The sequence below is a fragment of the Musca autumnalis genome, unplaced genomic scaffold, assembly GCF_047663935.1.
Source record: "Musca autumnalis isolate F117 unplaced genomic scaffold, ASM4766393v1 scaffold_3, whole genome shotgun sequence".
NCBI lineage: Eukaryota > Metazoa > Arthropoda > Insecta > Diptera > Muscidae > Musca > Musca autumnalis.
The window spans coordinates 1494035-1521440 of record NW_027411866.1 but is presented as its reverse complement, the minus strand read 5'-3'; the positions used below and the strand labels follow the sequence as shown (position 1 = coordinate 1521440).

Here is a 27406-nt window from a genome sequence, read left to right as displayed (position 1 = left end):
TTGTAGATGTAACATATTTTAAAAAGTGGGTATGGTAAAGTCTGGTGTTCCTTAAAAATTAGGTAAGGTCGGACACAACCACATTTGTCTCGCAAATTAACTTCCAAATAGATACATTCGTAATTATTGTAAATATAACATTTTTAAAAAAGTAGGGTATAGGAGAAGTTCCCCGCCTTTTCCGACATTCAACTGAATTTGTAGCCTATTTACATTCCCTGGCAATTTCAGGAAAATAGGTTCAGTAGTTTTTGTAGAAATGATAAAAATAGAAAATTGAAAAAAGTGGGCGTAAAAGTGAGCATAGTCAAATTTTCTTTGCATAAAAACCCAAGTCGAAAATCGGTTCAGCCGTTCTCAACTGACGCCATTACCAACGAACGATATTTGATGTTTATTTATAAAGATTTAAAAGTTTAGACAAATCACGACTTTCTTGAAAATCCCCTGTAGATATAACCTAATTAGAAAGTGAGCGTGGTCGGATCTTAAGTCACAAAAAAAGTACGTAAGGTTGGAGACACAATCGCCATTGACTCGCAAATAAATTCCCAAACAGATACATTCGTATTTGTTGCAAATATTGCATTTTTACAAAAATAGGGCATATGGGAGGTACCCGCCCGATCCGACAGTCAAAAAATATGTAGCCTATTTTTATCGGGGACCAACCTTGTACATTCGCTGAAAGTTTCAGGAAAATCGATTTAGTAGTCTCGTAGATATAACATATTTAAAAAAGTGGGCGTTGTCCAGTCTTAATGCCCCAAGTAAGCACGTAAGGTCGGAGACACAATCGCCATTGATTCGGAAATTAATTTTCAAGGCGATACATTTGTAATTGTTGCAAATATTGCATTTTTACAAAAATAGGGCATAGGGGAGGTACCCCGTCCGATCCGAAATTCAACCAAATATGTAGCCTATTTCAACCGGGGGCCATCACTCTACGTTCCCTGCAAATTTCAGAAAAATCTATTGAGTAGTTCCGTAGATATAACATATTTATAAAAGTGGGCGGAAAAGTGGGCGTGGCCAAGTTTTCTTTGCATAAAAACCTAAACTGGACTATGACTAACATTTCCACAAAAAATTATCCAAATCGCTCTGGCCGTTTTCAACTGATTCAATTACCAACAAACGACAATTGAGTTTTATATATAAAGATTACAACATTGTTTTCTTAAAAAAATTTTCATTTTAAAAAAATGTACTGAGGGGGTGCTTTAGTTTTGGCCGATACTGTATATTGAACTCATAAATTTCGCCGAGTGCACCCCATCAATCATGATATTAAATCAAGAGATAACAAAGCACCCACCACAAATTTACACTAAAACCTTATAATTTATTTAAATGATTTAACTCAATTTGATTGCAATAATTCAATTTAAATATGTAAATATAAACCAACCCCATCACCAATAAGTAACTGAGGTAGCGACTACAAATTGAACGATTCGTATATCTATGAATTGAAGATAGGCGAAAGAACGGTGCGCCACAACTCATCAATTATCAAATCAATGGCAAATGGAAAATCCGGTAAACAACCACAGTGGTGGTAAACAAAAATAGTGTGTATCAGGGATGGAAAATTAAAAATTTCAACAAGTACAAAAATGGTATTTTTTTATTGAAAAGGTATCTTTTTTTAATTATTTGTTAGAAAAAATTGAATTATTTTATTCAGTAAAAAACAACAACAAAGGCTTATATTACTCCTAGGATTTTTCGTATTGAAAATTAAAAATGGTACTACGATACCGCTCGCAGTGAAGTCTTTTAAATTATTAGTCTACTGTAGTGACTGGATTCGGATTCTCAATGGGTGGAAGAGATCCACGAAGAAAACATGATCAATGTAGGTTAATGTTTGGTAAATTCCCAGATTTTTAAATATGTCAATCTTAGAAGCAAAGTGTTAATTTTGCATTTTTATCAGATATTGATCGCGGGGGTACTTCCTTCGGTACTTTTTGTAGTGAAATGGTACTGAAAAAATACTATTGTACTGAATTTTCCATCCCTGGTGTGTATATCAATACAGTGAGAGAGAGAGAGAGAGATTTTGTGTTAAAAAATTAGCAAATTTATGTAAGTATATATAATAATATATTATATAGACATAGTACGATACAGTACAATAAGTCAAAACCGTTATGGAAATACAAAAACACATAATCCATAATTGAAACTCACACTTTTTGGTGTATATGTATATGCGTTGTCATCAAGCGAACGATTAACAGACGGCGAACGATTCTGATCCGAATAATTGAACAGATTACTGAACTAGTTCAGTTAAAACAGCTGAACTATTGAAGTAGATCTTTCAAATGAACTAGATATTACAACTCTAATGGAAAGACAGATAACAGACAGTACTATAACAAAATGCAAAAACAAAAAACAAAAATTTGCGAAAATACCCAATTTTTTTTTTTAAATTTTGCTTCCAAAATATCTTATTTGGTCTAGTGGCCCTCTAGAAATGAATTTCTGATATGTTGGTGTTCCTATTTGCCCGAAAGTTCTAAACAAGCTCTACGGTCAAAAACTGAAATGATTGGTGATCGAGATTAATCTTGACAGATGTATTCGATTTCGTCCGAATTTGGCACATTGTAATATTTATTGAATAAAATAAAATCATGTCCAAAGATGGAACTTCCACTTTGAAAGTTTAACAGCCTGTTTCTGTATGTCGAAAGAAGAATGTGTGCAAATGAAACAAACTTTAGTTTTCGAAATCATTTTACCTTTGCTTTTGCTTCAAAACAAAAAACAAATTTGAAAAACACACAAGAGTTTGGACGTGTTTCATTCGCACACATTCTTCTTTCGATATACAGAAACTGGCTGTAAGTTTCATTTGCGTTTCCGTATGGTTTAATGCTAAGTTTACATATACGAAATCCACTCGATTTCTCAAATCATTTTACCATTTTTAGTAAGAAAAACGCTCTTTTCTTTGGTAACAATTTAGGACGTTAGGATTACATTCGTGATCCCCGCCCGTGTATTATTATACACAATCCTTGTGTTACGTACGTACAGCTTTGATTCTTTACTTTCATAACTGACGGAGTACGAATGATATTTTTTTAATTGCTACAATCTCTAGAGCAATACATCGAATATTTAATACCAAAATAAAAACAATCTCATCAACTCTTAAATTGTTATTCATTTGATTAATGGATAAATGGTTAGATATGGCGCAGATCCATCCACTCATTGGCCGCAACCTAGCCGTTTGATGATTAAGTGTTTCTAAATATAATAAAAAGAACGCAAAAACCACTGTTGTTGATAAACATTATTATTACTTATTATTTTTATTTGTTATTTGTTGTTTTCCCTGTGTGATTGTTGAAATAAAATGAGATAAACAAATAAAACTGCATAAAATGTAATAAAATAAGTGATTCTAACGACATACACGTAGTACGTTGTTGGCCCCCAATGTACAAATACCACACACACCCAAACACCAACCCACCCACCATTATTATTCAATGAATTAATCTACCAGTGGGGAGGGGGCTAAGGGGTTTCTTACTCGGTGTGGCATTAAACAACAACTTGGGGATAAGAATGGGTATTTCATTCATTGATGATAATTTTCACTTTTCGGTGCCAAATAACACCTGTGACTGTGCCGGCTGCGTCCTAACACATCTGCAGCTAGGGAAATAATAAGTTTGGTGCCAAAGTAAACATAAATTTAAACACAAATAAAAGCACAAACAGAAAAATACATTAACAATGGGGAGAATTGAATAAAACTGCCATAGAAGAAGAAAAGTTCAGCAAAAGTCAGGGAATAATCACCAAGAAAAATATCATTAGAGTTCTCTCCTTTCATATTGGCTCAAAAGGAGCAACAACAATTGCATATGTTATTAGGTTACAAAACATACAATGCAGGATTAGAGAAAAAGTTGTTTCCTTTTGTGTTTCTTTGTCATGTTGGGGATTCTAAATAACTCTCACTACCACACTGAAAGATAAGAAAGTTGTTTTGTTTTGTGTTGTGCTTAAATAAAAATTCACATTTGTGGAATTTCGAAACCAAATACTGCACTTGAAAAATTTATGACCCACTTCTACTTACTTTTTATTTATTTATTTATTTTTTTTTTAATCGAATCAACAGACTTGTAAATTATTTTATATTTTACGTCGTTATTTAAATTCAACTGAGTGCACTGAGGAGTGTATGTGGAATATTATTTTGCGATATGCGAATTGATAATAATTTCAAGTGTATAATTCTTTTTGAATTCATACCTATCTATAACAAAGGAGAAATAAAAAATGTCAGAGAGAAAAGCGTTGAAACAATAAAAACAAACTTCCTTATCAATATATGTATGTATTTTGAACGATTCAATTGAATGTTCTTTTGTAAGACAATTAATGAGTTCAACTCTTTATTTAAAATAACTTATTTTCAATGAGAAGACACATTTTTAGCAGGAACTTAAGGAACAAAAGGAGACTTTGCCTCAAGGAGTACAGGCCGATTCTAGTTATAGCTTATCGAATGCGAATTGAACGTAGTATGATGACACTTAATAAAGAAGTTTAAAGTGGCTAGAACAAAAAATGTAACCAATATTAAAATAAACATAATTATATTCGAAATAAATTCCATCGCATTCAGATCAGCTATGAACGTGGCGGCTTTAATATAGTTACTCTCAGTCTGTTTATATCTGTTGTGCGATTCTCTAACTCATTTCTTGAGATTCCAACAAAAATCGTTAAAATTAAAATGCGTAGGACTTCGCTAGATATATTTTTTTCAATATAATCTCCTCAGGTCATATATCTCGATTAATTAAATAAATTTAAATAATCTCACAAATAATGGCCTTCACCCTAAAAAGGAAACAATACGACGGAAAAAAGCTGCCGATTGTGATATGATGCAATATTCAAAAAACTGATTTCTAGTAAAGAAGGGGGACAAATGACCCGTCTTTGGAAATAAAAAGCTTTAATTTAAAATTCACAAATGCAATTTTGCAATCTTGTACATACTCGTATAAATAGGTCCTCCAAATGACGAAATTTGTCTAGCAACAAGAACATCTAATATTCCTGATGATGTTAACATCGCATATTGGTTGATGTGTAGGACTTCGCTAGATATAATTTATTTATTTTTTTAATATAATCTTCTTAGGTCATATAGCTCGATTAATTATTAATTAATTAAATAAAATGCTTGTAATTTCGGTAATTAACGATATTTGTCGGTAAGTTAGCAACCAATAAAAAGTAGTCGTAAAGTTCTACCGATAGAAAGAGTGATGTCAACGTTTATTGATACTTTTCAATTATAATTTTGCATTTTAAATTTGTCAGTTAGTCCCAATTTACATTAGGCCATTTTCCTTGAGGCAATTGTCAGTTTGTAGGTGAGAGAGGTGAGGCATGTGGTAACCCTTTGCCTCTCAACACCCTCTCTCACCAACAAACTGACAATTGCCGCAAGGAAAATTGCCTAATGTAAATATGGACTAACTCAAAAAATGAGTTACAGAATTTCATTGCAGTTACGCTGAACAATCGAAGATTTTTTGCAAGTGAAAAAGGAAAGCCGAAGATGAAAGTTCTGTTGAAAAAATCGGGGGTTTGAGAGTGAGCGAAGATAATGAGTATGATTTGTTCTTGCTCCTCTACCTTATCGAAGCAAACAGGTTTTCTTAACCTTTATCTGCCTTTCTTTACCAAACGATATTGTCTATAAATTAAAAAAAAAATAACAAGTAAAAAAGTAGGCCGACATAGTCCATTGTGGAAGTGAATCTTATTTTGGGATTCATAATTTTTCGGACTTGTCCACGGAAAACATAATACCGCTGTAACCAGGACAACAACGAACAGCATCGGTATACATTTCCAAAGGATCTTCGAACAGACCTTAAACTGCACTTAGACACCTCCATTTTAGAAGTTAAACTAAATTTGGACAAAATATTAGGAGATCCAAAGTTTGGACCAAATTCGTTCGAGAGATATCGTGCATACTATTTAAGTGATATTTTTTAAATATTCGGGGAAGTGCCGGAAGTTTTGGACCGGTATTGTCTATCTTCGAAGTGAAAGTATGACAAAATATGAGGAAGGCCAAATTTTAGCTCGAATGGGTTAGTTTGAGAGTTATCGTGCTCTCCAGCCACCATATATGGTGCCATAGGGGTTTTTTACACTTTTCGGGATGTTTTCTAAAGAAGTGAGGCAGCGAATGCAAGTTGCTTCAAAAAAATCAAAGTGATTCGAGAGCAGGTCTTAAAGTGAACTTATTCGTAATTTTGTGTATGGCTTATGTTCGAACTTAAACTATGTTTGAACAAAATATTAGGAAGGCCAAATTTTGGACCAAATCGGTTGATACGTTGGAGAGTTATCTCGCGGTCCAACCACTACACACGGTGTCAAAGGGGGTATTTTTTGCATCTTTCAGGCTATTTTCTCAGGAAGTATGGACTTGCCCCTAATGAAACATGTACCGCCGTAAGCGGGCAGTGAATACAAGTCGTTACAACAAAAATAAAAGAGATTCGAAAACAGGTTTTTAGGGATTTTTTAGGTTTTCACGATTTTGCTTGGAAACCGCAAGTCCTATCGAAATGGAACTAAAAAAATGTTGTAGCTATGAAAATTCTCTATGATAATTTCATAGGTTTTACCGTTATTGAGATAAGAAGTTCAAATTGGGACAATGCATTGACTGTATCGCTACCTTATAAAACAAGTTCATACATGGTGCGCCTTAACTAACTTTAAGTGAAAATCGCTTACACCTGGGAAGTTTTTTGGGATTTTGAAACAGCAATGTTCATAGGTGAGACAAATCCAAAAACAAGAAAAAATCGCTGGAGAGATTTTTATATAAATCGCGGTCAAAATTCACATTTTTAGGTATATTTTAGGTTTTCGCGATTTTGCTTGGAAACCGCAATTCCTATCGAAACGAGGCTGAAGAAAATGTTGTAGCTATGAAAATTCTCTAGAGGATTGACTGTTATGATTTGTTCATAGGTTTTAACATTTTTGAGATATATAGATGTTAACGATTTGCTTGAAAACGGTAAGTCTTATCGGAATGGGACCTTAGCTGTGAAAATGCTCTACAAAATTGGCTTTCGTAATTTTTTCCTAGGTTGTACCATTTTCGAGATATATAAGTTAAGTTGGGAAATTGCAGTCATGCCATTGTTTTGTAAGGAGGCGATACAGTCAATGCATTGTCCCAATTTGAACTTCTATATCTCAATAACGGTAAAACATAGGAAACTATTATAAAGGTCAATCATGTAGAGAATTTTCATAGCTACAAAATTTTCTTTAGTCCTATTTCGATAGGACCTGCGGTTTTCAACATAATCGTGAAAACCTAAAAAACCACTAAAATGTCAACTTGAATCGCGATTTATTTAAAAAGCGCTCCGGCATTTTTTTTTTTGTTTTTTGATTTTTCTCATCTATGAACATTGTAGTTTTAGAATCCGCAAAAACTTCCCAGGTGTAAGCAGCTTCCATTTAAAGTTGCTTCAAGAGCACCGTGCGATCTGTTGCAATAATTTACTATTTTGGAATTTTTTGACAAATTTATAAATAAAATTAAAACTAGTGCAGTGTGACTACTTCCGTCGAGTGTAAATATTACACAGTAGTCACACTACACTAGTTCCATGTTTTATTATTCATTTATTTACATATACCTGATGATCGCATTAAAAGAATTTCGAATAAATCACAAAATTTGTTGCAAGTCATTTATATTATCATTGTATTGAAATATCAATACCAATGTATGTTTTTCATATAATTCGCTTTTTATTTATTTTTTGTACTTTTTGGAAGAGTTTTCAAAAACCTAGCTTGCTTCATAGTAATATTGACTCTCAGCAAAATGTTGTAGAATATAGCTGTATACGTTTTATCCAGTTGTCAGTCAGTCAGTCACTCACTCACTCATCATTTCAGTTTCCTATATATGTAAATGTATGTATACATACATAAATATATATAATTCATCCACAAACATCCCATAAGGGACAAGGGAGACTTCTCTCATACCAATGAGTGCACCCCGATTCATATTAGCTCAATGATATGGGACCTACAGTTTATCGCCGAGTCCGAACGGCGTGTCTAAGACACCACTTTTGTAGAGAAGTTTTACATGGCTGAAATACTCAGGAAATGTCCCCAACATTACATACATCCATATGTAGTAAACAATAGATTTTTATAATATATTAAGTGAAGAGAAATCACTTTCTTCAAATCAAAGGACAATGAAAAAGACACAGACAAAGAAGCATACTCCTGTAATTTAGATTCTCAAAAGCGCTTGTTCAAAAGTCCATTCCAAGTAACAAAGAAAATAACAAAAAGAACAATGCTTTGTATTGTTTATGTTCTGCTTTCATTTAAATTTCTTAACTGTTCTCCTTGTATTATTTATAACAACTGAATAAAGCTTTTATTATAAGGCTGTAATGTAGTACAGGTGGTGGTGGCGCACAGATTTTGTTGGCAATTATATTTAGTTTTCATTCTTATTTTATGTTTACGTGCGTACGTACGTATGTAAGTAAGTACGTTTGTAGCACCCTCATGTAATGCAGTATTCTTCATAAATGTTTTGTTCCTTCATCCTATAATGGAAGCTTATATCGTATTTTATTGGGTAAAATATGCCAGAGTATATTTTAAGTATTTATGTAAATTCCATGAAATGTGTGTTAGGTGGTAATTTATGTTGTGCTAATCCGGCAAATGTAATTTCATTGGCGTAGCTGTGTACGAGTATATGTCATTCCCCCTTTAGAATGGCAATCGAAAGAAGTTTAAAGTCATTAAAGAGGACATAAAGAACACATTTAACAAAATTATTATGGCATAATTTTGAAAATAAAAACTTAAGAGAGATCAGATCATGGTACAATCATTACAATGTAAGCCCCCTTACTCCCATTATTATAAGTCTTTTTTTGGTGGGATTTTACGAACAGATTTGTAGCGTTCCGGTTAACTTAAAGATAAAAGTGATAATTAAATTTCAAAAAGGACATTCTTGGCATTAACTTCCGATGTGAAACTTATATTTTTAATGCCTCCAAATTGGTTTATTTTGCGTTTTCAAATCCATGCAATAGTAAAAGAAAGCATATATTAAGGGCCCTTATTGTTTCAAACCATTATACACAATTTTTATATGTGTATATTGTTTTGAAAAATATAACAAAATGTCGTATTAAAGTTTAGTTGTAATGAAAATTATTATTACAGCGTTTGTGGGAATGAAGTTCATCAGCACTGCGATGAAACAAGAAAACGGGTCTTCTATCAATTTTTCGCATTTTTAGTTATTGGCCCAAAAACACAAATAAACACTACAACCTGTTGCATATTTATTTATAGTAATTCTGACAGAATAACAAATATACCCAGGTCATAACTTTTTCGAACCTGCCCCACCTTCTAGATTATTGTACCATGATTCAAATAATTTCTAATTTTTTATTTTAAAACATAATTATCTAAAATTTTAATTTACATATGTTTATATATGTATATGCATAGTAAATGGGGTCTTCAGCCCCTTATTAATAATCTATATATATAAAAGAGTAGTGAGGTGAGTGACTGACTGACTGATTGACTGACTGATTCATCAGCGCCCAGACGAAACCGCTGAAGCTAGAAAGTTGAAATTTTGGGTGTAGGTTGCTGTTGGGGTGTAGGGGTGAGATAAGGCTGGGTTTTTGGAAATTCGACCTAGAAGTGTACGAAAAGTACTAAAAGGTACTAAATATGGTACCCTTTGTATTGGGCAAACGGTAAGAGCTAGAATTCTGAAATTTGGAATGAGGGTAACTGATGGAGAGCTAGAAAGATGTACCAAAGGGTTTTTGGGAATTCGAACTATAAGTGTACGAAAAGTACAAAAGGGTACTAAATTTAGTACAATTGAGATTTGGGTGAACAGATAGAGCAGGAATCCTGAAATTTGGAATGAAGGTCACTGATGAAGAGTAATGATGAAAGGTTTTTGGAAATTCGAACTATAAGGGTACGAAAAGTACTAAATGGTACTAAATTTAGTACAATTTGGAATTCAGTAAACGGATAGAGATGGAATCCTGAAATTTGATATGAGAGTCGCTGATGAAGAATAACGATGAAAGGTTTTTGGAAATTCGAACTATAAGGGTACGAAAAGTACTAAATGGTACTAAATTTAGTACAATTTGGACTTGGGTGAACGGATAGAGCTGGAATCCTGAAATTTTAATTGGAGTTACTAATGGAGATTAACAAAAAAAGGTTTTTGGAAATTCTGCCAATTAGTGTACGAAGAGTACTAAATGGTACTCAATTTAGTACTATTTGGATTTAGGTGAAGGGACAGAGCTAGAATCTTGAAATTTGGAATGAGGGTCACTGATGGAGAGAAGCGATGAAAGGTTTTTGGAAATTCGAACTATAAGGGTACGAAAAGTACTAAATGTTACTAAATTTAGTACAATTTGGATTTCGGTAAACGGATAGAGATGGAATCCTGAAATTTGATATGAGAGTCGCTGATGAAGAATAACGATGAAAGGTTTTTGGAAATTCGAACTATAAGGGTACGAAAAGTACTAAATGGTACTAAATTTAGTACAATTTGGACTTGGGTGAACGGATAGAGCTGGAATCCTGAAATTTTAATTGGAGTTACTAATGGAGATTAACAAAAAAAGGTTTTTGGAAATTCTGCCAATTAGTGTACGAAGAGTACTAAATGGTACTCAATTTAGTACTATTTGGATTTAGGTGAACGGATAGAGCTAGAATCTTGAAATTTGGAATGAGGGTCACTGATGGAGAGTAGCGATGAAAGGTTTTTGGAAATTCGAACTATAAGGGTACGAAAAGTACTAAATGGTACTAAATTTAGTACAATTTGGACTTGGGTGAACGGATAGAGCTGGAATCCTGAAATTTGAAATGGAGTTACTAATGGAGAGTAACAAAAAAAGGTTTTTGGAAATTCTACCTATTAGTGTACGAAAAGTACTAAATGGTACTCAATTTAGTACTATTTGGATTTAGGTGAACGGACAGAGCTAGAATTTTGAAATTTGGAATGAGGGTCACTTATGGAGAGAAGCGATGAAAGGTTTTTGGAAATTCGAACTATAAGGGTACGAAAAGTACTAAATGGTACTAAATTTAGTACAATTTGGATTTCGGTAAACGGATAGAGATGGAATCCTGAAATTTGATATGAGAGTCGCTGATGAAGAATAACGATGAAAGGTTTTTGGAAATTCGAACTATAAGGGTACGAAAAGTACTAAATGGTACTAAATTTAGTACAATTTGGACTTGGGTGAACGGATAGAGCTGGAATCCTGAAATTTTAATTGGAGTTACTAATGGAGATTAACAAAAAAAGGTTTTTGGAAATTCTGCCAATTAGTGTACGAAGAGTACTAAATGGTACTCAATTTAGTACTATTTGGATTTAGGTGAACGGATAGAGCTAGAATCTTGAAAATTGGAATGAGGGTCACTGATGGAGAGTAGCGATGAAAGGTTTTTGGAAATTCGAACTATAAGGGTACGAAAAGTACTAAATGGTACTAAATTTAGTACAATTTGGATTTATGTGAACGGATTGAGCTGGAATCCTGAAATATGGAATGAGGGTTCACTGATGGAGATTAACGAAAGTACTAAATGGTACTAAATTTAGTACAATTTGGATTCGGGTGAACGGATAGAGCTGGAATCCTGAACTTTTGAATGAGGGTCACTGGTGGAGAGCAACAAAGAAAAGTTTTTGGAAATTCGAACTGTATGTGCACGAAAAGTACTAAATTTAGTACAATTTGGATTTGGGTGAATGGATAGAGGTGGAATCCTGAAATTTGAAATGAGAGTCGCTGATGAAGAGTAACGATGAAAGGTTTTTGGAAATTCGAACTATAAGGGTACGAAAAGTACTAAATGGTACTAAATTTAGTACAATTTGGATTTGGGTGAACGGATAGGACAGGAATCTTGGACTTTTGAATAAGGGTGACTGATGGAGAGTAACAAAGACAGGTTTTTGGAAATTCGAACTAAAAGTGTACGAAAAGTACTAAATATAGTACAATTTGGATTTGAATTAACGAATAGTGCTGAAATTTGGAATAAGGGTCACTGATAAAGAGTAAAAAAGGTGTACCAAAGGTCGAAAAGTCCTAAATGGTAGTGAGTGAAACTTGGAATTAAGATTACTGTTAGAATTAGAATTGAGATATGGAGGTAACTTTAGAAAATCATACTAATGTGCACGAAGCAATACTAAATTCGATACAATTTGTATTTGCGTGAACATATTACTGTTGGAGTGTAGGATTGCGGTTACTTTGGAAATTCGTACTTATGAAAAAGTGCTAAATGAAAGTACATTGGCTATAATTTGGATTTAGGTGAACGAAAGAAGTGAGTTATGCAAGTTGTTTTTGGAAAGCCGTGTACGATAAGTGGCAAATGGTACAAAATTTGGTACCTTTTGGTATTTGCTATATGGTACAGAATTTTGTACAATTTGTGATTTTGTAAAGGGGTGGAATTTTTAAATTTGAAAATCGGTATTAGATTAGCAATTGTTGTTTAGAGTGGAGGTAGGGATGAAGTTTTGAAAATTCGCACTTATTTATACAAAAAGTACTAAATAGTAATATAATTGCTTTCAGCGGAGCATATAAAGCTGGAAAAGTGAATTGCGGTCGGGATATATGTTGAGTATAAGGAAGTAAGCTTTGAAACCTTTAATTATGTGTACGAAAAGTTTGGTAACATGTTGGTACCAAAACCATTTTGGTATTGTGTAAACGGTTAAAGTGAGAAATACCTAGGGTGAAAGGGTGAGAGAAAGTTTAGTGTTTGGAAATTCGTATTGGGAGGGAATGCTTGTATCACATATTTGCCAACAATTGTCTGTCTAGTGTAACAAATTAATTATATTTCATGGCGAATAAAACGCGCCAAACATATTTCATTAATTTTATGCATGGTGTGGAAAATTATGTCATTTCAATCTATGAAAACAACAATGTTTTGCTTGTTTACAATATATTCATTAGCTAGCACTAGCGTTATACACATAAAACCTATTTACGCATACTACAATCGATTTTATTATTGTTAATATAACAAATTTAATATTCTTCATAACCTAGACTCTTGAGTCATTATCTTCATCGGTGGAATTGGTTCAAGTGATTGTAATGGGGTAACCTTTAATACCTCTCTGACCAAATCGCCCCGATATTAGTGTCGTTCATTTTCATCTTTGGCATTTCTCATGAAGGATTTCAATTTTTTTTTTCTTCTTTGATTTCACATCACCTACTTTCGCTAATAAAACGTTGCAATTTGTTATGAGTACCTCATGAGTGTAGAACAATACAACAATGAAGGAAGACAATGACGATTACGTGCCTCTTCGGGTCGTTGTTGTTGGCAGCGATGGCTGTGTTACTGCTGATATTCATACTACTCAGCCAAAATAAGTAGTCCTTGAACAACGCCAAAATACGAGCACACACAATGACATGCAAGCACTCGAGGACAATGACTTGTATGTTACCAAATGCTTGAATACCTAAGGATATTAGGCAGGGGGGGAATAACTGAATATTTTAGAAAACGTAAGAGAAAGAAGAAATCTGAAGTATGAAGAATGAATGTTGTAAACATTTCGAACCATCCTTTTGTAAAACATATTATGTACACACATATTTATGTGTAATGGAATTTGTGGCACACATCATTATCATCATCGTTTATGAATGAATACAAATACTCCCACATTATCAAATTCAGGCCATTGTATTCATTCTTTTTGCCAAGTAGTTGTTTAACATGAACATCTTACAAATTATGCCCTGAAAAGCCTTAAATTATCAGCCGACCAAGAGATTGACTAAAAATACATTACAAATGTTTGCCATGGTATTAGGCAGAAGTGTCAGTTTGTGTCTGTAGCACGTCAAAACTGATGTCTACATTAATAGATTTTTTTCATTTTACATGTCTTTCAAATAATTTTCAAAACATAAAAGAAGAAATTATAAGAAATTATTAACAAAAAAGTAATTAAAATTTAAATGGTGCTGATTGAAATACATTATGAGATATACATCTGTGTAATGGACAACTACTTGTGGAGAATTTTACTTATCAGAAGAGCTGTAACCCTTCCGCCCTACCAGTTTGCCCATGCAGAAAATCTAAAGGATACGAACCCATTAAATTTATCACCTAAATTAGAAGTATTCAAAATATGTCAGTGTAAGTATTTTGTGGGGAAGTTTAATTTTAAAGAGAAAACGTTAAGCTTATTTTCTCTAAAAGGAACGTGGCTTCGCATCGATGACTTTGAGCATGGGTGCTCAAAATATCTGCGTGTTTTAAACGGCAAGATAACTTTTTGTCTACACATTTTTTAGTCTATGATATGAATTAAAAGATAATGCGTTGGGTTTTGTCAAGAAAACATCTGCATTCGTGACTTAAAAGGAAGGTGAACTCCTGCATTCCAAAAACGTTTTTTGTTCTTCATGCATCTTTGCCCAACAACGGCACTTAAAAAAAAGAGATGATAGATATGATTTATTGTAACCAAAAAGGCAAAAGTGGCAAACTTTCGAAAAAGGCCCTTAACAGGCATTTGCAGAACGGTCAAAGTTTGTTGTCGCGAATGCGTAATAAATCCCTACTCAGAACGATGAAATTTTTCCAATCATATCTCTTTCGGTTTTTGTTGAAACACAAATAAGTGAATATTTTTCAAATTTTTCTTAATTGTTTAATCTAGAGAATCGTTTTTGAGGACAATTAAGTTCAAAAATGAATGAAACATCGAAAGAAATATCCAAAAATATGTTTTTCTTAATTTTGTTTTGTATCTCGTTGTCTGTGAGCAGGCAAGCGAAATCGTAAATGAGATAAATTTTTCATTATTTATTTCAACAGTTTTTTAAACAAAAATATTATGTAAATAAGCAAAATAATTACATTTTATAAAGAAACAAGTAAAAAAGTGGCAGTCGGCTTTGCCGACAGATATATACCCTCAGCCACTGTGAAGTGAAACTTTCACCTACGGACAGATCGAATGTATTTAAGGTCTCTTCTGAATTTTGTGGCCCTTTTTGGACATCTGAACTTGCCGACAAAAATGTGGATTAGGAATTAACTGCACTAAGACACACCTTTCAGGCTGTTTTACCGTCGTAATGAAGGTAGCGAATGCAAATCGCTTCAACAAAAATCAAAGTGATTCGAGAGCAAGACTTAAAGTGAACTGATCCGAAATTTTGTGTGAGAGGTACCAGAAGGAGGAGACAAATATAGTCCATATTCGAACCTGATCTATATCTGGTAGATATATTAGGATGTGCAAAGTATGGATTACATCGGTCACTCCCTTCAAAAGTTATAGTGCGCACAATTTTTCAACTTTTGTGGGGGAGGTACCTGAAGGAGTGGACCGATATGGCTTATCTTCGAATTTAAACTATGTTTGGACAAAATAGTACGAAGGCCAAATTTTGGACCGAATCTGCAGATCCGTTCGAGAGTTATCTTGCTCTCCAACCACCACACTCGGTGTCATAGGGGCTCTTTGCAACATTTAGGCTATTTTCTCAGGAAGTATGGACTTGCCCCTGATAAAACTTGTACCGCCGTATGTGGGGCAGTGAATAAAAGTTGTTGCAACAAAAATCAAAGCGATTCGAGAGCAGGTCCTAAACTGAACTTTTCCAAAATTTTGTGTGGGAGGTATCCGAAGGCGTGGACCGATTGGGTCCATATTGGAAGCTCATCTAAGTTTGGTAGAAATATCACGATGTGCTAAGTATGGACCAAGTCGGTTATTCCCTTCAAGAGTTATCGTGCGCACAAATTTTCCAAACATTTTCGAACTTTTGTGGGGGAGGTATCGGAAGGAGTGGACCGATATAACCCATCTTCGAACTTAAATTAAGTTTGGACATAATATTGCGATAGCCAACTTTTGGACCAAATCGGTTCATCCTTTCGAGAGTTATCGTGTGCACCAGTCAGACAGACGGACGGACATTGCTAAATCGACTCCAAATTGTCTGAAACACATTTCGTCCAAACATACTTGGGGTCTAAAACCATTATTTCGATGAGACACATTTTGCCCGTATGAAAGTGTATATAAATGCTGAGGGTATAAAAACGTATAATCATTGATTTCTTGATGCTTCGGAAAAAAATACAAAGAGTCAACGAACCAACTTTAAAGTTGCTGAATGCTATTTTGCTTTTCAAAATAGTCCGGCCTAATCCCATAGTCGTTTGTTTTAATATTGTATTAAAACAACTTTAATTTATTAGTGGGAAAAAATTGGGGATGTACCAAGGGGTAAGGCAGGGAAGACTATAGTTGCGGATCTCGCCACAGATCCTCATCAGTTCCCTTGTTTTTTGTTTTTTCAACAAGAAACTTTTTATACCCAAGTGTCAATTGCTAGCTCAAATAGATACGTGTCCAAAGAATTTCTTGGGCACTACCTAAACTATTGCAACTTCACTTGCAAACAAAATCAAATCTTTCCCACTACTATGTGTTCGTTGGAAAACACATAACTAATTTGTTGGTATTGCTTATGACATAAGTAAACTGATGAGGATCTGTGCCGAGATCCGAAACTATAGACTTGCCTGCCTTACCCCAATCGCCAACTTTCTCACTAATAAATTAAAGTTGTTTTAATAAAGTATTAAAACAACGACTATGGGATTAAGCCTGGCTATTTTGAAAAGCAAAATAGAAGTAGTAATCCCAAATAAGAAACGCCAGCCCTCTTATTTGCTGAATGCTCATAACTGAAGTAAACTATGCTTTTATACGAATCGTTCCTCTAATTTTTCTTTACACGGATGCTAGATAGAGAGGGAGAGAGAGAGAGAGCTTTGGTGTATTTTAGAGTTCCATTCAAACAGAAATAATTGTGACATACTAGTTTATTACTGTATATTAATACAGTCGAACCTTTCTATAACGAACTTCCCTGTAACGAATACTTTTCTATAACGAAGTTGTTTTTAAGGCACAAGTGGAAATAATCCCTTTACAACGAATTTTCTCTATAACTTACTATGTTCGTCGTCTCCAGGTTCTACGTTATAGATTAGTTCGACTGTATCTATATTTGTTACTACGACATTTTTAGTAAATTCCTAACAGTTTATTAAAAAATATTATGATTCGAGCAATTTGTTTTCGTTGACTTTTGTTCGCACATTTTTATCCAAAGACATTTATGGCAAAATTCCAAGAATGTACTTATGACTATATATTTTTTTTGCTGGCCATAAATTCCTGAAATAGTTTTAGCTTTAGACACAAATCTAGTCAATGGCATAATCGTAGATAGACGTGTATGTATGTGTGTTTTCGGTTGACATACATACATGCAAGCAATGTCTCAATATAGATCTACCATTTGTCTATGATAGTCGGTTAACAACCTTTCTGTCTCTGAATTGTTGTTGGAATTGATTTTTTTCTTATTACGGAAATAAAACTACAACAACAATGCGATACATTAGTTGGTAGTGCATTTATGTCACTATGTCATTCAGTTATGGTATTCCATAAATTTTCCAGATAACGAAAATAAATTGACAAATACAATGGAAGTAATTCCATTAAAGAGGGAGAGAGAGATATAAACGAAAAAAAGTGAAAAACCAATTTCAATAATAATAGGTAAATACGAAGTAGAGGTACATACTTTGGCTATGTTAAATGAATGTTTATTCCTGAAAGAAAGAGGGGTGTATCTAATCTCAAAGATTGCAAGCCAGCAATATTGGAAAAATATCAGTTAGGTATAGAGTGTTTTTCCTTTGTTAATAACGGTGGGTTTACGTACATTAAGAGAATATTTGAGTGGTTTGTTCTCAAGAAAAAGTTAGTGTTTTGAAATATTTTTGTTTTGCTACAATCCTCTTTAGTCTAAAAGTCTCTAAACGGATTTAAATAATTCGCTCATTTAATATGGTAGCCCTAAAATTTGAACTCTGTGCAAACGTTTTATTTACATTTGTCATAAGAACAATTACCCCCACCGAAAATGTGGTTTTTGTTTAATTAAATGAACTTGACTTTGTTGTCATATTTCCAGCTTAATTTCCACACCCTTCATTTTATGAATACATATTTTATCATTTGGACTTCTCCCAGTTTGTCAGTTGACAAATATTAATGGATTGTGAGACTTGGAAATTTTTCGAATTACTTAATGGTTTCTGTTAACTTGTTTATTATTATTTTTGTTTTCATTAAAATTGCACTTTAATTATTGTGATGAAGCTGCTCTTGTTTTACTTGTATGTATTTTTATCTTGAACCAGTGATTCAGTTCAACTCAAAACAACAATGACTTGACAGAAATGACCCTGAGTCCAAGTACTTGGTGAAAATACCACAACTTAATGCGGTCGAGATGACAAATACGAATACTATGTTTCGCAACAAGTTGAGAGAGGGTGGGGTGAAATGTTTATTTGTGATCATTTTGTTTTGTCCAAGTGCAAATCCACCAACCACAGTCATACCCCCAGCCGGCCAACCACACACTTCGTACACATTTCTATCAAGCTCTGGTGCGACGCATACTAAACTTGATTTTTTATCGCAATTCAAAATGATGTCACGTATGTCAATCAGCTAAACAGCCAGGCAGTGAAATAAGTAAACAAATATAAACAATGCAATACCTCTCCTCGTCGACTTGCCGCCTGTCAGTCAGCCAGCCTGTCGTCTGTCTGTCCGATTATTGTCTCGTATTTCTAAATTTATAGAAAACGCAAATCGCTTAAAGAACTTTCGAATTGCGATCCCATAAACGATCACCACAATCTCACACACCAGATTGCATACAGGCAAAAGTATGCATGTATATATATGTATGTATGTATTTCATTTGTGTTTGTATGTGAACGATATACTTATAAAGTATTCAGATGATTTCATATTATTTCCATTATTATTAATTTAACAAAAGAAGAAAGAAATTGTTTAAGCTGAAGCAGATTCGTAGAAAAACAATGCAAATGTATTTGTAGAACTTTAGCCGTGTTGTGGTATTCAGATGACTGAGAAATAATAATTAGACTCGATTATTTCGATATACCGCTTGCCTCCTGATCTTTATCAACGATATGCATTTGTATGCACTATGTGTGTATGCACATTGTGCAAGATTGATTTGCGACAACACCACCCATAAGAAACCTCACTTCACAAACGATTGTGATGACATGTATCGTCGTAACGTCACCACATTGTTAACATCTCTGCAACCAAATTCCTCTTACAATTTCCCCTGACTATTATCTGTTCATTGATTTAATTGAAAAGTTGTTTTGCACCAAGATGGAGCCTCATAAATTTCCATCAAAAGAAAATTTCAAAAATATAAATCATAGAGCACTTTATTTCTCGCCTTTTTTCATTTGCCGTTTTACCATTTTCTTCGCCAGTATATGACAAGAGGGAGGGAGACAACAAACTGGATAACATAACAAACAAAATTTTTAATAGTCAGCCAAACACAGATGTTTATCCCGATACAGCACACCGGAAGTTATAAAATGTCATAATCAATTTGCATATATCTATGTCAGTCATTCATTCAATCAGTTAGCTGTCAGATGTTGTTGTTGTTGTTCCATTTGTTTTCCATGTGATTAATAGAAAATTGTTTCTGCAAGACAAGACAAGAGATTGTGGGAAAACAAATTTAATGATAAATGCACAATATTTTATCGAACTTTGTGAAGAGACATTAAGGGAAACGTATTCAAATTGGAAACAAGATATTCCTAAGGTGGTTCTTAAAGTGTTTCGTGTTAAACTGTGCAACTTTTTGATGATCTCATAAAAAGCCGACACTGTAAATGTTTGGCGGCCATGCTATTCTATAATGTTGCCACTTTTATTTACTAAAAATGTTTCCATTGCATGTTCGAAGGAAGTTTTGCTCCTTCACAAATGTAAGTATGTCTGGATACTTTACTGCCTTCATTATGTTCAAGGTTAGCACAGGTTTGGCCGGGATACAAAAACGTGCACGTTACTAATAGCAAATAACAAATTACATTTTTATGACAGTTATTGTTTTCCATTGTTGCAAAAAGAGGCGCCAAGAATGACGGAACCAGAGGGAGTAGCCAAGAGCTATGAGGAACAAGAATTTGATATAATCCCTTCTTTAATTTACCGTATATATATTTTTTTAATTTCAGATGCGATGCAATAGCAATGAAGGTAATACAGTGAGCGTCAAAATAAAGTTTACACCTCTCAACATTTTTATACCCTCCACCATAGTGCAATTCTACATCGATATAGCCATGTCCGTCCGTCTGTCCGTCTGTGGAAATCACTCTAGCGTCCGAACGGATTGACGTAGGTGGATGAAATTTTGGGAAAATCTATTATTTGTACGTAGGACTTTTGGTATTGAAAGCGGGCTATGTAGGTCCACGCTTTCGTATAGCCCCCATACAAAATGATGCGTGACGCGTCGTCGTTTTAAGGAATTTTTAAGATAATTGTCCCATTTTACCACCGAATTGGTTGTAATTTGGTATTTTGTATCTCCAGGGGCCAAAAAACATTCCTACTATAGTTGGTTTATATAGGTCCACGTTTTGGTATAGCCCCCATATAAAGTACGCGTCATTTTAATATATTTTGAATGTATTAGTCCCATTTGACAACAGAATCGGTTGTAACTTTGTATTTTGTGTTTCCAGAGGCTAAGAAACATTTCTACTATTAAATGTTTATATAGGTCCACGTTTTGATATAGCCCCCATAGGACGATATCTCCCGATGTTCGGTATTTTGAAGGTTTTTACCTCATTATCACACTGAGATGGCTGACATTTGGTATTTCGTCTTCGTTGGGGGTATAAAACTCCCCCCCCCCAGAAATTTGTAGGTATAGGTCCGCGCCATCATATAGCCCCCATAGAACGGTAACTTCCGATTTTCAGTATTTTGAAGGTTGTGGCTACATTAATCCACCGAAATGGCTGAAATTTGTGGTGGAGGGTATAAAAAGTTCGGCCCGACCGAACTTAACGCTTTTCCCACTTGTTTTGATTGCATTATTACACCGACATAGGGATATTATACGTATAACATATAAATGTAACTTTTTTAAATATTTAGTGGTAAATTAAAATCTAGAAAAAATTAGGCCATTCCAATGTTTCAATAGGAAATAAATGAAGATTACCAAAATAAAAAAATTATAATAAAAATTTGACGCGTCAAAATAAAGTTTACACTTTTGCCAATCGCAAGATTTTTTTATTTCTATTTCAAAATAAGGGGTTGTTTTTGCTTTGAACTTATTTTCATAATATTGGAACAATAAACATTAAATCATCCAGTGTTTTGTTGTATGGATACGCAGTGAATCGGTTTTCGTGAAAAAAAACTCGATTTTCGGTTAGTCGATTATTTGAGAGTGTTCTAAAAGTCGACTTTCGATTAATCGTTAACCGCCGAAAACCGATTATAATCGAATATAATCGACCATTTTCGTTGATGCGATCCGTGATGGTTATATGTATAAAAAAAGTACCGCCAATTATGCGGTTTTAGCACACCCAATAGTCAACTACGACTAATAGTCGACCACGATTAATAGCCGACTACGAATAATAATAGACTACGACTATTGGTTGACTACGAATAATAGTTGACTCCGTCTTCCGAAAGTCGACTAAGAATAATCGATTATTCGGTTTTCGCACAGTCAATAGTCGACTACGACTTTTGGAAATTTTACGGTTAATAATCGATTAACCGAAATCGATTTTACGTATCCCTATTTTATTGAAATCCGGTGATATTTCCCGCATTCGGTCCGTGTAACCGCTTCGTGTAATTTTGACATAAAATGAGCCTCTATTTTCTGTTCATTTTTTCTGTAAGTAGTCAATAGATTTGAAATCTAGAGACTATGATGATTAATCCTGGATATATAGGAGTCAAATATAACAACATATTATTCATAAATATGACCGAACGCTTCAGATCCGTGCCCATATGTTACGTAAACCTTTGGCATTAGCCCAATTCCTCTACACTAGGGTCTATAATATCGTGTCAATGTAAGAGGAAGATATTGTTTTCATATCCCTGAACCCAAAAAACCATTTATCCCAACACCGTTACTGTCATGCACCCCCGGAACATATTGCATGTTTTGTTTGAAACCAGTCAATGAAAGGGAGTGTTTCAGAACATGTAAATTTTTGGATGGGAGGAGGACCAGATTTTATTGTTATGATTTCTTTTAATGTAGGAGACACCAAAAACGAAATTTCAAAGAATATCTCGCCCAACAAAATGTCTGACAGCAAATCACATGTAAAAAAAGCAAAGGTGCTACCACTACTGCTAATGCTTCCGAGTAAGAAACTAACATTTTGTACAGCCCTAACTACGATATAAGGGAACCAAAAAAGATATAGAAAATTTTGCAAAGATGACATACAAGGAAGCCCCATCATGGCTCCACCGGCAGACACTTAAAAAAATCTGTAGTTTGAGCCATCTGAAGATATCTTTCCCAATGAAGCATTCTGTGTCTAGCATTGTTTTCAAGAAATATAAGGTATTTAGGAGAAACTAAAGACAATCTGGAAACATATTAGTACGAGAGTATTGTCATTGTACAAATACATATACATACATATGTTAATGCTAATAGTTTTCATAGTTTCTCTTTTATGTTCTTTGCTTGCCACATTTTTTTTGGCACTAGCCATCAGTCAAGATTTGTTATAACTAATTGATTTACTAATATAACAATTAATACATGACAACATGACTTAAAATATAGACATGTTTGCCAATTAATTTTCATTTATTTTTAATAGTGAATAGTGTGTAGAGAGACATCGCTGAGATAAGTATCTCAAATGTGACAGTGTTCTAGAATTTAGATCAGGGAGCTTAAAATGTGCGTGTTTTAATATCGGTAAACGACAGTAGATATAAAAAGAGAGAATTGACAAGTTGTTATGAAACTGGAGTCTAGCTGCCCTGCATGTTTCACGCAGATCAGTTTTGGGTCAATGTTATTAAAGAAAAATCTATAATGTGTATTGCCCGGGGTTTTTACGGTCTGTGTACACAAATGTCATAGCACCAAAACTCGATAGAGAATGCTATGAAAGATTTGCGGGCATGTCAAGATCTTTTCTAGATTCATGAAATGTTTACTGGTACAGCAGAAAATCGAAATTGTCCATAATTCGTATAAGCTGTCGGTCCCTTGAAATCATTTCCTTCGCATTGCAACCTCACTAAATCGAAAACCTCGATAATTCGTAAAAACTGATCGATCCCTTGGATTACGAATTATCGAGATTCTACTGTATTGAAATAAATGTGAAAGATTATTGTTTATGGTTAAAGTCACTGGTCGTTTAAACGCCACAAAAATAGGTTCAAAATTGCAGTTAAAATTAGAAATGTGATCTATTGCGGACTTTTTATTATTTTCTTATAGTTTACTTCTATATCTGTCCATTCTCATTCATAAAGTGAGATTTGACATGTGCAGTTTTAAACGGTTTGTCTCAAATCGAACTCTACTCTAAAAGAGATTTTTAAATTTATTTATAATGAAAAAAATCAAGTATATAGATAAGTTACACACATCCCACGCTGAGATTAGTTAGAAAAGATGTGAAAGTGATATTCTAAAAATATATTTTGTGAATACAAAGCAAAGATAAAGCTGTATTACACAGCAAAGTTAGCAGTTCTTTTAAACGAACAGTGACAAAATCCACTACCGTACATTTGTATGGAAAATTAGCATTTTTCAATTACTGATAAAGTAAATCGAATCTACGATAAAAAATATTTTATAAAATGAAAGACATAGAGGATATCTTTAAAAATATATAACATCTGGCTTTATGGGCTTGACAAAACATTAAGTTTACTTTATCCATAATTTAAAAAAAAACATCAATTTCCCATACAAATGTACACCACTGGATTTTGCCACTGTCCGTTTAAAAGATATCCGATTCCGAGAAAAACTAGAAGTTTTAAGGAAACAAGTTACGTTAAAAAAGACTTTGAAATGAAAATAAAAGTGAATACAAAAAATAAAACACTGTAAAAATTATACATTTTTGAAAAAAGTTCCTGGCGTTTAGTGGGTTAATAAAACGATTCCTTATAGATAAATTCGACTGTACTTTGTATTTATATCTAAGCGTACCATGAACTTTTCTGAAATGACTCAATTAAATATATGTAGGTACCGCACCTTTCTCATTTCATTTACCTATAAGATTATAGACAGAATTGCCACACTGCACGAATATTATATTAAGACCCAATATAATGTAGATGTTAACTCTTACCCGTTTTAGAGTGGATGATTTATGAATATAGTTAGTCATCTGATAGTTTCAGCTGTAAATTAAAAAAAACAACGTCATTTTAGGGACTACAAAGGACAAATTTTTGAATATTTAAGCTGATTTATGGCATGCATTATAAGTGTCATTATTAAGAAGCTTAAGCAATTAGCTGGATTACGTTTGTGGCCACATAACAGATTAGTTTTTGAAGATATAATAAAATTAAATTTTTTTTAATAGGCATCTGTCGTTTTTATAAAACAATCCAGAAAATTAATATATAACTAAATATTTTAATTTGAATTGCCATTGCAAAGAAGAGAGATCGGAATTTTTATAACATCCAAACATTTGATGACACATTCAAAACACTGTGCTTTGGGCAAAATGCCATGACATTATTTCAATGTTATGATTTTTGTATTTGTGTTCTATTAACTGTGCTATCCGTTCTATTTTTAGATTTCCACAAAGGAATGTGTGATCAAAAGAATAACGCCATTAACACAATTATGCCTAACTAACGAGAAGTGAAACGTGTAATTTCTAAAATATCAAAGAGGCGGGCGGGCAAATATGAGTATGTCAAAATTATTTATAATTAAGATTATTGAACCTAATTAATTGTTTAAGGCACCAAAATTAAAATATTCGTCTTAAGAATATATGTACATTTAATAAGGTCACGTAAAGAGTAAAATAACATCACTATTGTGATTGAAATATCTCCAAGCAGTCAAAATGTTTGTTAATGTTCTGATGCGATTCGACAGCATGAGTGAATTCAATTGGCCTCTTTATGCCATCTAGTGATTGCATCATTATCCCTCTAGTGAACTGTGATAGAAATTGAGGGAATCCCCCATTTGCCATTGTGTTCACATAATGCACATTTGGTGCGATATTTATTGGTCCATCGCTCCATTTCAACGTTGGTATCGTTACTAACTTAGGGTAAAATATTTAACGAGAAACTGTGATATGTTTCAATCATTCCATTTTCATCGCGGCTAAGGCATTGATTATAATAGCTTTGTTCCCGTATTTTTTTAATAGTAAAACTCATAAAAGAGATAAAGAGAGACAAATTGTTCTCACACAAAATTTTTTTCAAAACGTTCGGGAACGCAAAAATGGAAAAACGTCAAAAAGCTGTAACAAATGTCAAAGTCGGTATACCAGCCAATCAGACGCCGGCATCTATGTTACTATTTTTACACGTTCAAATTTGTCGAGTAAAAAGTTTTTAAAGAGAGCGTCATTCAACGCCATTTTTGTTTAAAGAGAAGTGAACATTTTACAACTTTTTTGTGTACGGGAACGGGTCTTCGGGTAAAATGTGTAAAAGTCGTAAACATTGTAAAAACTTTTTAGTTCTGGAACAAAGCTAATATGTGTAGTTCATGTTAAAAGCGACCTGCACATGCAAGCACTAGAAGCCCCAAAATTTGTGTATTGTATGGATTTTAGAGTGTAATCTTTCAAATTCCAATATTAACTAATCAATTCTCTGATTGCATCTAAACGTTATAAATATTTGCCTTTGACTTAACAATTGGTAGTCATTCAAAATGTCCTTACCTCTTATTGATGTGTGCAGTAAATCCCAATATTCTGACATGGAGCAAGTGAAAACTTTCCTAAAAAGAAAGAATGAAAATAAATATGAAATTATTTTTTTAATATGCGCAGAATTTATTAAGACATTTTTTGTGTAGCTTAACAACACAGCATGAAAATATTTGTCTAAATATTTAGAAATACATGTATCTCATGTGTATGTATGTGTGTGAGGGATTCTTTTGGCAACATCATCTCGAATAAATGTCTGTGACACAACAACTTTGTTAATAAAAAAACTCCCACGAACGTTGCCACAAATGTGGGCACAGTCTATATCATTTTAAAGTATTATTTTAGATTACTTTATTCAAGATTTTAGAGTTTACCAGGTAGACAACATGCAACAGATCTAAATTTAAAAGAAATATTAACTTACAATTTAATTCAATTAATCGAGCTCTATGACCTAAGGAGATTACATTGAAAAATTTATAGCTAGCGATGTCCTACACACACATCAACCGTTATGCGACGATTGTTTCGTTAGCTGGTTAGGCTAACATCCTCAGGCTATTAGATGTTGTTGTTGCTAGACAATTTTCGCCATTTGGAGCCCCTATTTATACATCCAAGATTGCAAATTTGCATTTGTGAATTTCAAATTGCATCTTTTTATTTCCAAAGACGCCGTCTTGTTGAAACCACATGCCCTCCACATTCACTTCTTCAATTCTAGGCAAGAAAAAAACTGGTTATCATTTCACGATACCGAACACCATTGACTATTTGCGCTTGACCTGCCTCATTTTCATAAAAAAGGTCCAATGATTCCTCCAGCCCAAAAACCACACAGTGACCCATTGAGGATGCATTTACTTCTCGTGAATCACTTGAGGATTTTCCTCAACCCAAATGCGACAATTCTGCCTATTGACGAAGCCACGAAATGGGCCTCGTCACTGAAGATGATTTTAACGGCAAAATCAGCGTTTTCATGTTGTCTCTCCAATACCAATGAGAGTGCGTTGTTCATTCGTGTAGCGCTCCATTTTTACCAACCTCGTACCTTCTACCAGCAAACAATAACAATTGTTCAAATATCAAACAAGGACATTTCGAATGGCGCCAAATTTAAAAATCGCGTTCTAGTTGGGACACCCTTTATATTCCCCTCACATTTGTTACTGAAACTCCTAATTTCAGTCATTTCCTTGTTTACATTATACCGGTAACATGCATAAACCCAATTTACTTTGCTGGTCCAATCCAATGGGGTGACAACATTGACAACTGTTGTTCATACAAATTAAAACAAGAA

At 33.7% G+C, this 27406-nt stretch overlaps 1 protein-coding gene across 6 annotated transcripts in view; it reads right to left on the bottom strand.

Moving 5' to 3' along the window:
- The window catches only part of LOC141397455 (uncharacterized), an 80271-nt gene that overhangs the window by 16444 nt on the left and 36421 nt on the right, over window positions 1-27406 (bottom strand). For 2 of the 6 annotated variants that reach the window (XM_073973649.1, XM_073973646.1), the window contains exons 2-3: window positions 26107-26165; window positions 24526-24577 (exon numbers count right to left, since the gene is read on the bottom strand). The gene's annotated coding sequence lies outside the window, so the exon portion shown is untranslated. Of the gene's footprint in view, window positions 1-24446; window positions 24578-26106; window positions 26166-27406 lie in introns of all 6 variants that reach the window. The other 4 variants (XM_073973647.1, XM_073973650.1, XM_073973645.1 and 1 more) reach the window with 2 other exon arrangements.